The following is a 13,198-nucleotide window of genomic DNA, read 5'->3' as shown; positions in this document are numbered from 1 at the left end:
CACTCCACAGTTGGTATGTTTAAAACAATTATCATATAACTTTACGAATGTTACACTTAGGGAAGTGTAGAGTAGTAGTGTAAGATTAGAAAATAAAGGTACTTCAGGACATTGTGACACTAAAGTAGTGCAACTTACCTTAATGTTTATAATATCTACAGTTAGTATAAGTGAATATATATGTGTATGTATATATATGTATACATACATTTCCTATATTAGTCCTATTACCTTATTACATGGAACAGATTAAAATATGCATATATCTTTAAAAGTTAAGAACAATGAAAAAATGCATGCCATAAAGATCTGAAGGGATATCAGGTGATACTGCCATATTTCTATGTACATCCTAAGAATTTTTGGTGACACAATTGGGGATTAAATACTGACATGAGCATCAGCATCTACATTATTATAATTATCATCTAAAACACCATTGTCTACCTACACAAGAGCCATTCTCATTTCTTCTATACCTAATGAATCTCAATTTTGCTCAGTTCTCAGGGATCAATACCCTCATAGAAGGTGAGTCTATCCCTAGTCCTAAGGGGTGAATGCTGGCAAGTGTAAAATGGTTGTAATATACCGATCATGGTAATTCTGTTCCTTTTGCCATTGGTTGTCTAGGCATAGGTCTGTGATTCTACTTTGCATAACAATTTGTTAGGGGAAGTCTACCAGATACCTTACTGAAAGTGTTTTTTCCCTACTCTGAAGAAGACAAAAACAGGAACGCTTCCTTTTCTGTTTAGGTATGTAATCCCAAGAGGAGGGGATAAAATTTCTAGTTAAGAATTGTTACAGGCACTTTAAGATTATCATGAGAGAAACGGAAAACACCCTGAAGGTGTCAGGACAGAAAAAGGTAAAGTGTTAAGGTATGTGATAATTTTGCTATTCCACAGACTTAACCATCTCTGACAAAGATTACTTCTGAATTTATTATTTACAATTAAATAAAACCAAATAAACTTTATTACTTAAGCCACTTCTAATCAAGAACTAAGAAACTTACTACTAAAGATCATAACTGATGTAACCATGGTGTTTGTTAAAAAAATTTCTATGTGCCAGATCCAGTGGTAATAGCTTTACATGGATTATCTCATTAATCTTCTTAAGTAAGATTATTATCCTATTTTATATATGCAGGAAGTGAGATTTATAGAGGTAAAATAGCTACCCATGATCACACACCAAGTAAGTAGCAGAGCTTTCAAATATAAATAAAGCTACTCTGATTCCAAAGTTATTCTTCTCTGAGAAAAATGACTTCTTCTTGCCCAATTTTTAAAATATACAGCACATTACATTTATATTTAACAGTTTTCAGTTTGTTTTCTTACACGGGAATACAAAATATAAAATCTGTTGTATTTTCAGAACCAATTTGGTTCAATGATATCTAAATTCCCACATATATGATCCTAGGTCTATTTATAATTCTATTTATACATTTCTATTTATACTTCATTTAGAGAAATTATCTAAGGTGTTAAACCACTTTATTTTTCAAAATAAAAATACTTCCTCGGGCTTCCCTGGGGGCGCAGTGGTTGAGAGTCCTCCTGCTGATGCAGGGGACATGGGAAAGTGCCCCAGTCTGGGGAGATCCCACATGCCGCGGAGCGGCTGGGCCCATGAGCCATGGCTGCTGAGCCTGCGTGTCCGGAGCCTGTGCTCTGCAACGGGAGAGGCCACAACAGTGAGAGGTCCGCGTACCACAAAAAACAAAAAACAAAAAAAACTTCCTCATATTAATAGCTATGTTTTATTATTGATCATTGTGCAAGCAGCACCTGGTCAAAATTGATGACAAAGAGATATGTTTTTGTAAGTTCCTCTACTGTGTTCTTTTTCTTATTACTCCAATCCACTTTCCTTTTTTTAAAAAAAATAATAATTTATTTATTTTTGGCTGTGTTGGGTCTTTTGTTGCTTCACGTGAGCTTTCTCTAGTTGCAGTGAGTGGAGGCTTTTCTTGTTGTGGAACACGGGCTCTATGTGTCCGGGTTTCAGTAGTTGTGGCAAGCAGGCTCAGTAGTTGTGGCTCATGGGCTCTAGAGCACAGGCTTAGTAGCTGTGGCTCAGGGGCTTAGTTTCTCTGTGGCATGTGGGATCTTCCCAGACCAGGGCTCAAACCCAGGTCCCCTGCGTTGGCCAGCAGATTCTTAACCACTGCACCACCAGGGAAGTCCCCCAATCCACTTTCTGCATTGCTTCTGGAGTTATTTTTCTGACACTTACTCTATTCATCTCATTTTAGACTTTAAAATTTTTGAATATTTTCCCAGAATAAATTCAAGGTTCTTCAACGTGGCTCAAGAGACTTGTAATATAGCCTTAGCAGACCTTCCAGTTTTCCTCTCTGTCTCCCTCTGTATGTGTGTATATGTTTAGATATATGTGTTAACTTTCTACTTGTTTCTTTATTGTGTTAGCATCCTTAGTACCTAACCTTATATCTGGCATACAGTAGGTGATTTGTAACTCTTTTTCAAATGAATTCCTATAACAGAAAGCATTCATTCAATTCAAACCATATTAACCTTACACAGAGAATGCCATTTGGAGCCCAACCTAAGCATCAGTATTGCCAATTGCTTCTCATCTAGGAGCCAATTAAAATCAAATACTTTCTTAGTATTAGATGCAGAATGGGGCTATAAAATAGAATTCCTGTGTGAAGCATAAAATATTGTGCTTTTTCTTCCCTGTGTGAGCTGTAAAACTTGACTTTTTAGAGTGTAATGTACAGGCAAAAGCTACTAACTGAACTGCTTACAAGAAGTCAATATCATCAGTGATAGAATAGGGGTGAAGATCCCGTTTATAAAAGACAGCTTGTGTATAAGGTAAGTGTTACCTCACTATTGGTCTATGGGGACTCTGTGCTAGTTTCCAGTGATGATTGCTGCCATGATACTAAACTTTGCACATAACAGGAATGAAAAATATTAACTGGTGATTCATAATGTTCTATTTAAATACTGAAACACCCTAGGATGTTTTTTGTACCAGCTTGTTAACATTGTCTACTCAAAATGTGTAGATTGATGTTAATATTTGTTTTATTATATCTAGTCACACTGCCTGGTTTTGCAGTATAAATGACCCCTCAATAACTTGAGCTTTGGCTGATAAATTTATGCACTTATCTGAATGACCTATTACCTGGAAACAAAGCACATCTTGTTGGACCAAGAGAGAATTCTAGAAGCTTCACTTACATGATCCAGATTTTACTAATATTTGTCTTATACTTCCTTACTTCTGTTGCTGGGAACCTATATATGCAACTACATTATATATACATGTATTCATATTCATTCTACTAAAAGATGAGTGATGTTACCTTGGCAATAACGTTAAGTACTCAGGCTTAACCAGCATACCTATTTCTCTCTTGATTCAGTGAGCTCTGAGAATCCTGTGACCCTAGTGCTCTGATAACCATGTCTTCATTCACTCTGTGATGTTGGTTGTCATTTAGGCCATCAAAATTATAGTATTATTTTCCTCATGAATAGCTCAGTTCACCCATTATCTGGAATTACTGAGGAGATTAACCTGCTTTTACAAACCGTTACTCTTAAAAGAGAACTAAATAAGTGTGAAGTGACTATATTTTATTCTCAGAATGCATTCTATTTGTGACAGTAATCATGCAGGTGGATTTTAGTTTCAGCGGCTTTTTGACTTTATGCAAAATCAAACAAAAGGGAACATGATGAATTCAATCATCAGAGAGTGTGGTAACATGAAAAATGAGTCATGTGTGATTTATATTCAATATTGAATAACAAAACTGACTGCATGCATTTTAAACCAGGTACTTAATTTGAGAAACTACAAGGGTATAAGAAAATAGTCAATATTTTGAAAAGTTATCTTATAACCTTTGACAAAAACAAGGCTATATTAAATAAATGAAGAATGAGGTTCGTTAAGTTGAAAAAGATAAAAATGAACTTTGCCAACAGAATTGAAATGTAAACAACTTTCAAGGAATTTGGATTTCTGAAAGTTAAAAATTATATTATCAAATTAGTATTTATGTCCTCTCTCCTGACGTTGTCAGCTATATAGAATCCTGGCTCTGCAGATAAAGTCTTTGGATCTTTATTTAGCAAAATAACATTAATGGGCAGGAAAACAATGCGATGGTCTAAAAATAGCTACACATAGTCACATTAAAAAAGGGCAGAAAATTACCTGAAGGAAGATACAATACAGATGATAAGGAGGAAGATATTTTAGATATTTGGAATATTTGGGGAGAATTGGGAAGAAAATGCTCTTCAAGGCAGATCACACACACACACACACACACACACACACACACACACACACACATGCACACACACATTTTATTGCCTCTCATTTGATGTTCACTTCAGAAGTCAATCTATAATGCAACATTATGTAGAGTCTAAATACCTTTTATATATTTCTTGTTAAGTTATAACATTGGAGGATGAAAATCACCTCTTAAATCCAAATGCCCTGAAGTTTCCCTCCAATATTGAAAGGGAACATAATTTTTCAACATGTGTACCCGTTAAAACAGCTAGAATTTAAAATTGTGTGAATAATGCCAATTTTTCAATACTAGGATCACATTCAGTATGGTAAGATGTTTCAATAAAATGAAAGGCACAAATCACTTAGAACATATTCATAATCATTTTATCAAATTATGTGTAGACTTTACTGTAAATCTTGGCTTTTTTGTCTCTCTTATTTATGTTTTGCTTCTGTCTAATCTTGATTTATCTTTCTCATATACCTATTTCTAACCAAGGAAAGATACTAGAGAAAATTTTAAATAAATTCTCTTTCATGTTATTAAATGACATCACACTTTGGCATTTTATTCAAAGTTTTTTGTAAGAGTGTATATTGTTTTAATATTTTTCATTTTTGAAGTGGAGTCTCTTATTAACACTGTGTTAAGACTGAGACACAAGTTAGTATTTCTTCAAAAGGGTTACATTTTATTAAGTTTATTGCCTACTAAATATATCACTATACCTAATATAATCCAAATATTTTACAAAAAGGGGGTATTTTGAGAGAATGAGATGTGCACTTCAATCTATGTTGGGTGTATGAGGAAACTACAAGACAAGGATGAAACTCTGCTAAAATTACTAAGTGGAATTCCATCCTTATAAATATCTCTAAAGAGGGTAGTGGGAAGAGATCATAGTGTTCATAATATGGGAGTGAGTATGCATCCTAAAAATCACTGATAGATAAAGAAAAAAAAAATCTAAACATAGAAAAAAATGTGGTTAGGTAGACAGGTATCAGGACTCTATAAGGAAGTGGAAGTTTCTAGACATTTAATTTGAAGTGAAAAAAAGAGTACAGTTCCTAAGGAGGGCTAAGAAGAAAAGACCACAATCAAACAGGAACTCTCTATATAAAGAAGAAATACCTAAACAGGCAACAACATAGTGAGAAGTTTTATTATTAGTGCTGATATATAAGAGGTGGCTGTGTATATTAGGTAGCTATCAGTATATAATAAACCACTCCTGAAACCCAGCAGTTTAAAACAACAATTTATTGTTGCTTACATATTTATGTGTTGATTGAGCAGTTCTACACATCTGAGCCTGTCTCAGCTGATTTCAAACAGGCTCTTTCATGTACCTGTAGTCAGCTGGCAGACAGGCTGAGGGCTAGCTGGTCTGGAATGGCCTCACCTAGGACAATTTGACATTTTTCCATGAGAGGTTTTCTTAGACCCCTCCAGCAAACAATCCCAGGTTTATTTTTGTGTTAATGGCAGAGATCCAAGAGTGGAAACAGATACTCATAAGTGCTTATTAAAGCTTCTACTTGTGTCAATTTTGTTATTGTCCTATTTGCCAACACATATGGCCAATCCCAGAGAAAATGTGGTAGGCCAATACTAAAGAGGATGAATACAGTGTTACCTGAGATATTGAGAACAATTAATGCAGTCATCCTCTCAAAATGGGTGTAAGGACAAAATGGACATTCAAATCTAAAAAATGGAGTGTGAAGTCAAGGCCAGATTAACAATAAACTGGATTTGATACAGAATCCCAGAGGGATTCTGAGAGTGCCAAATACCTCCACCTAAGAACCAGAATAACATTTTAAAACAGTTAGAACTCAAATAAAAGGTAGTGCTAAAACAATGCTATGGAGAGGAAGAAGAAAATTGGCCAGGAAAGGTTTCTATGAGACAACTAAATACCAGACATATTTTATCTGGTCATTTGTTTCCAGAATTTTAAGGACACTTTTAGTAGATATGGGTGTCCTCTCTTTATGGGAGCACAGGAAGAAAACATTTACTTTTCCCATTGTAAATGTATGTGGCCAATGGGTTGTTTTTATAAAATATTTAATTGCTAGTAAAATATTCTTATTATTCCCTTCACTTCTGCAAAACTCAGAAAAGATTCTTGATGGATGATAGTACCACAAGATCAGTGGGGCCTGAGTTTCTGCATAAAGAATAGTTGCTATGGAAAAATTTTTGTAATTACAGTAGACTTTCCTTGAATATAAATTAATATCTTTGTGTTAGGCTATTGAAATTTTCAGGGTTGTTAAAGTAGCCAAAGGTCTCTTGTAATCACTAATAAAGAAAAGCAATTAGCCAGATGAAATATTTTACAAGCTCACTGTTAACTGTTTTCTTATACAATATCAATGGCTATTGTTGCATAATATCAGAGGGTACATGGTATATATATATATATATATATATATATACACACATATATGACATTGCAAAAAGTTTAACTATCATCACGTGGTTAAGGTAGTGTTTACTAGGTTTCTCTGCTGTAAAGTTACTGTTTTTCCCTTTCCCTACTCTCTTCTTTGAAACTGAGCCACAAAGTCAAACTCAGCCTCAAGAGAGTGCAGGCGGATAAGCCCAGGCCCTGGCTGAGGGGATATATGCACACACTATTGGAAATTCTTCTGTGAGAAGCATATAATAGTTTTAATAAGTTCCTATATTCAGTGTGTCAATATTTTGTTAAGAATTTTTGTTTTTATATTCATGAGAGGTAGTTTTCTTTTTCCCTTGAGATGCTTTTTTTTTTTTTTTTTTGCGTTACGCGGGCCTCTCACTATTGTGGCCTCTCCCATTGCGGGGCACAGGCTCCGGACGCGCAGGCTCAGCGGCCATGGCTCACGGGCCCAGCCGCTCCGCGGCATGTGGGATCTTCCCGGACGGGGGAACGAACCTGCGTCCCCTGCATCAGCAGGCGGACTCTCAACCACTGCGCCACCAGGGAAGCCCCAAGAGATGCTTGTTTCTTTTTTTTTTTTTTTTCCTTGTTTTGGTATCAGAGTAACACTAGACTCACAGAATAAGATGGTGTTATGGGCTGAATGTTTGTCTTCCCATGTAGAAATCCTAACCCCCAATGTGGTGGTATTTAGAAGAGGCCTTTGGGAGGTGATTATCTCAGGAGGATGAAACCCTAATGAATGAGATTAGTGTCTTTATAAAGGCCCCCAGAGAGCTCTCTTGGCCCTTCTACCATGTGAGGACACAGTGAGAAGATAGGCATCTATGAGTCAGAAAGTGGGCTTTTCATCAGATAACAAATCTGCCTGTGGCTTAATTTTGGATTTCTTATCCCCCAGAACTGTGAGAAATAAATATTGATCTTTTAAGCCATCCAGTCTATGGAGTTCTGTTACAGCAGCCCAAACTGTTTAAGACAAAGAGTGTTTACTGTGTCTATATTTTCTGAAAGAATTTGTATATAATCTGTATAATTTCTTCATTGAATTAACAGTGAAGCCACTTGGGCTCAAGCTCTTATTTGTAGGAATATTTTAAATTCAATTCCATTATTTTTTATGTCTATTCAAATTTTCTGTTCATTTTTTAGTTTTAATGATTTGTTTCTTTCTAGGAATTTTTCTACTTTGGTTAAGTTGTCTATTTAGCATAAATCTGTCCATAATATTTTCTTATGATAATTTTAATTACTATAAATTAGGTAGAGATATTATCTCATTCCTCATTTTTTAAACATGTATCATACTTTTTGTTGATTATTCTAGCTGAATGATTACTGATTTTGTTGAGTATTTCCAAGGATAAAACTTTAGTTTCATTGTGTCTTCATAGTTTCTATATAATTTTTCTGTTTTCTGTTTGTTTATTTTGACCCTTATTATTTCCTTCTGTCTGTTTGCTTTGGTTTTACTTTGCTCTTGTCTTCAAAGTCCTTAAGGGGCTGTTTAGATGTTGATTTAATACCTTTCTTCTTTTCTATAAGAGATACATTTAAAGTTTTTGATTTTCCTCTTACTATTTCTTTCATTGCATTTCATAAATTTGAATGCTTCATCTTCCTTCAATTTAAAATACTTTCTAATATATCTTCTGATTTTTTTTGACCTGTGGGTTATTTAGAAGTGTGTTCAAGTTTGTTAATCTTTAAAATGTCTAATCTACTGTTAATTCCATCAGTGTATGCTGTATCATACTCATTGTTTTCATTTGAAACAATTGATTTGGAACATTTTACTATTTTCCATGCCTCTGATAAAATTTTGAACATACTATGTACAGTTATAATAATAATTTTAATGCTCTTTTCTATTAAGTCTAAATTTTGTGTCAATTCTAGGTTTGATTTATCAGTAGATTGACTAAGTTTGTTCCTCATTACAGGTATTATTTTCCCTTACCTTTGCCTGCCTTGTCTTTTTTTTTTTTTGCAGACTTTGTGAATTTTACCACTATTGGTGTTATATTTTTTAAAAATTTTTATATTATTGAGTTTGTTGTGGAATGATTTTACCTTACTTGGAAACAGTTATCTTTTTATGTCTTCCTTTTAAGATTTGTTAGTCGAGGGAGGAATTGGTATGTTGAAGGCAGGACAGAGCAGAGCTCATCCTAGAGCTCATTATTTTCTTTCTGAATGTTCTCGGTAATGTCCTGTGAATCATGAGATTTTCTAGCCTATTTGAAGGGAATAGACATTTTTCCCAACCCTGTGTGAGCACTAAGCACCTTTTCAGATAGGGTTAACCCTGGAGGGAGGAGGACAACTTTGTAGACTTCAAGTTCTTTCTCTGCTTGGTTCTCTCCTAAACCATAATACATCCTCTAAACTCTAGACAATTTAGTCTCCCCAGACTTTCTGCTCTGTCTCTTCAACTCAGGGAGTCTGCCCTGCTCTTTTTGGTTTGACCGTCCTATGTCATGGCCTGGAAACCCTCTCAAGGCAGCAAACTGTGGCAATCATACTCATCCTCTCATTTGTTTTTCATACTTCAGAAATCACCAACTTTCATTGACTTAGTTCCGATGTCTTGAAAACCATTGTTTTATATATTTTTTGTTTTGGTTGTTTGAGACAGGAGGGAATATCCAGTTGTTAGTAATCCATCTTAGCCAGCAGAAACACTCTATTATTTCTTTTTAAGGATATAGATACTGGTATCTGAGGTGAAACCAGTGACAAGAATCACTGCAATTTTAACACTTTTCTTCCAACTTTCAGGAGGTTAGATTGATAGGGTTTTTTTTTTTTTAAACATCTTTATTGGAGTATAATTGCTTTACAATGGTGTGTTAGTTTCTGCCGTATAACAAAGTGAATCAGCTTTAGATATACATATTCCCATATCTCCCCCCTCTTGCGTCTCCCGCCCACCCTCCCTATCCCACCCCTCTAGGTGAACACAGAACACCGAGGTGATCTCCCTGTGCTGTGTGGCTGCTTCCCACTAGCTATCTATTTTACATTTGGTAGTGTATATATGTCCATGCCACTCTCTTACTTCGTCCCAGCTTACCCGTTCCCCTCCCCGTGTCCTCAAGTCCATTCTGTACATCTGGGTCTTTATTCCTGTCCTGCCCCTAGGTTCTTCACAACCATTTTTTTTCTTAGATTCCATATATATGTGTTAGCATATGGTATTTGTTCTTCTCTTTCTGACTTCACTCTGTATGAAAGACTCTAGGTCCATCCACCTCACTACAAATAACTCAATTTCGTTTCTTTTTATGGGTGAGTAATATTCCATTGTGTATATGTGCCACATCTTCTTTATCCATTCATCTGTCGATGGACACTTAGGTTGCTTCAATGTCCTGGCTATTGTAAATAGAGCTGCAATGAACATTGTGGTACATGACTCTTTTTGAATTATGTGTTTTCTGGGGGGATATGCCCAGTAGTGGGATTGCTGGGTCATATGGTAGTTCTATTTTTAGTTTTTTAAGGAACCTCCATACAGTTCTCCATAAGGGCGGTATCAATTTAGATTCCCACCAACAGTGCAAGAGGGTTCCCTTTTCTCCACACCCTCTCCAGCATTTATTGTTTGTAGATTTTTTGATGATGGCCATTCTGACTGGTGTGAGGTGATAAGGGGTTCTTAATTTAGATGAATATATTTTAAATATACACTTTGATGTTGACACATATATTTAAATTAGTCATGTGTTTTTTTTCTTTTTTTTGTGTGTGAGTTAGGTATTAAAAGCCAGCAATACCTATGAATGTATGGATGTTTTACCATAAAGCTGTTTTCTTAATCATTTCTTCAAAAAGAAGTCAACAAAGATATTACTCATACCTGATACTTGACTAAACTATAGCACCAAAGTAAATGTTCCTTACTCTGATTTGTTTTCCTAATTAAATTATTAGAATTAGGGGAAGGATGACATCCCAAGTATTGTACTAGATGCTTTACATAAATTATCTTATTTAATTATTACAACAACCTATGAGGTAAGTTCTATTGCCCCCACTTTAGAAATGAAGAGCATAAGGCTTTAAGTGGTCATGTTCACACAGATAGTACATGTAGAACTTTATTTCAAATTTAGGTTTGTCTGATTCCAAAATTAATTCTCCCTTAAATTATAGCATATTTGACCTATTGATAGATTGTAAAAACATATAAAATTCATTTATTTTCATCTGTATTCTTAAAGTCATCTGTTTCATAAACATACATAACTATAGGACTTTCACACAATAGTGCCAATATTTTTACAGGAAAAGTAATTCAAAACTAATAAAAAATACCTTTGTATTAGATGCATGACTGTTTTTTGGTGGATGGGGTTTTTGAAAAAACAAGTGCATAAACATAGTATTATTGCATGTATTTTTAAATTAAATTTTATGATTCAGCAATATTGAAATTTTACATATTGGAAAAGGTAATGCTATTGTATTGCCTATTGGACAAATAAAATAATCCCCTCAAAATTTAATTCTCCAAAAATATTATAGCAGAAATTATGCTAGCTCTTCATAATATTTACTCCCTTCTCTTCCCTTATAACAGAATAATAAACTACAATATTTAGTTAGATATATTTACATTGGCTAGAAATAATACTTTTCCCACTCCCTTATGTTAGATGTATACATATAGAAATATAGAAATGGAAGTGGGATTGTTTTGGGAATGTCATAAAATGGAGGAACACTTGTCCTTTTCCATTTTACATTTGGCTGTTCAGCATGTACATATGATGCTTCCTAACTCATTCTATAAGGCCAATATCAACCTGATATCAAAACAAGACAAAGACACCATAAAAAAGGAATATTACTGGCCAATATCACTCATAAACATAGATGCTGAAATACTCAACAAAATATTAGAAAACCAACTTCAACAATACAGTGAAAGGATTATGCATCATGATCAAGTAGGGTTTATCCCAGGGATGCAAGAATTTTTTACTATCCACAAATCAATCAATATTATACACCACATTAATAAACTAAAGAATAAAAATCACATGATTATCTCAGTAGATATGTTATGAAAAAGTTCAACATCCATTTATGATAAAAACTCTCCACAAAGTGGATATAGAAGGAACATAACATAATAAAGGCCATATATGACAAACTTACAGCCAACATCATATTCAATGGTGAACAGCTGAAACCATTTTCTCTAAGATCAGAAACAAAACAAGTATGCCCACTCTTGCCACTTTTAGTCAACATATTATTAGAAGTTCTGGCTACAACAATCAGGCAAGAAAAATAAATAAAATAAATCTAAACTGTTAAGGAAGAAATTAAAATGTCACTGTTTGCATATAACATGATATTATATATAGAAAATCCTGAAGACACCACCAAAAAACTTCTTAAAACTCATAATGAATTCAGTAAAGTTGCAGGATACAAAATTAACATACACAAATCTGTTTTGTTTCCATACTCTAACAATAAATGATCAGAAAAGGAAATCAAGAAAACAGTCTCATTTCCAACTGCATCCAAACACAAACCCAACAACCTAGGAATGAATCTAACTAAGGAGGTGAAAGACCTGTACTCAGAAATCTATGTCTCTGATGAATGAAATTGGAAACAATAAATAAAAATGGAAAGATATATCATGCTCATGAAGTGAAGAATTAATATTTTAAATTAATTAATAACCATGCTACTCAAGGCAATTTACAGATTCAATGTAATTCCTATCAAAATGACAATGGCATTTTTCACAGAACTAGAACAAATAATCCTAAATTTGTGTGGAATTACAAGACACTGAATTGCCAATACAATCTTGAGAAAGGAGAACAAAGTTGGAGGTAACACTGTCCCTGATTTCAAACTATACCACAAAGCCACTGTAATCAAAACAGTATGGTACCAGAACAAAAACAAATACATAGTCAATGGAACAGAACAGAGAGCCCAGAAATGAACACACACTTATATGGTCAATTAATTTTCAAAAAAGGAGGCAAGAATATACAATGGGGAAAAGACAGCATCTTCAATAAATGATATTGGGAAAACTGGGCAGCTACTTGCAGAAGAATTAAACTAGACTGCTTTATCACAGCATGTTCAAAAATAAACTTGATATGGATTAAAGGCTTAAATGGAAGATCTGAAATCAAAAATGTTGCAGAGGAAAACATAGGCACTTTGGTCTTAGCAGTATTTTATTTGGATATGTGTCATCAGGAAAGGAATAAAAAGCAAAATTAAACAAATGTAATTACATCAAACTAAAAAGCTCTTGACAGCAAATTATCAACAAAATGAAATGGTCATCTACTTTGTATGAGAGAAGATATTTGCAGACGATATATCTGATAAGGGGTTAAGATCCAAAGTAAACAAATAATTCCTACAACTCAACATCAAAAAATAAACAAATAGATAAC

The sequence above is a fragment of the Lagenorhynchus albirostris genome, chromosome 17, assembly GCF_949774975.1.
Source record: "Lagenorhynchus albirostris chromosome 17, mLagAlb1.1, whole genome shotgun sequence".
Lineage (NCBI taxonomy): Eukaryota > Metazoa > Chordata > Mammalia > Artiodactyla > Delphinidae > Lagenorhynchus > Lagenorhynchus albirostris.
This window is presented reverse-complemented; position numbering follows the sequence as displayed.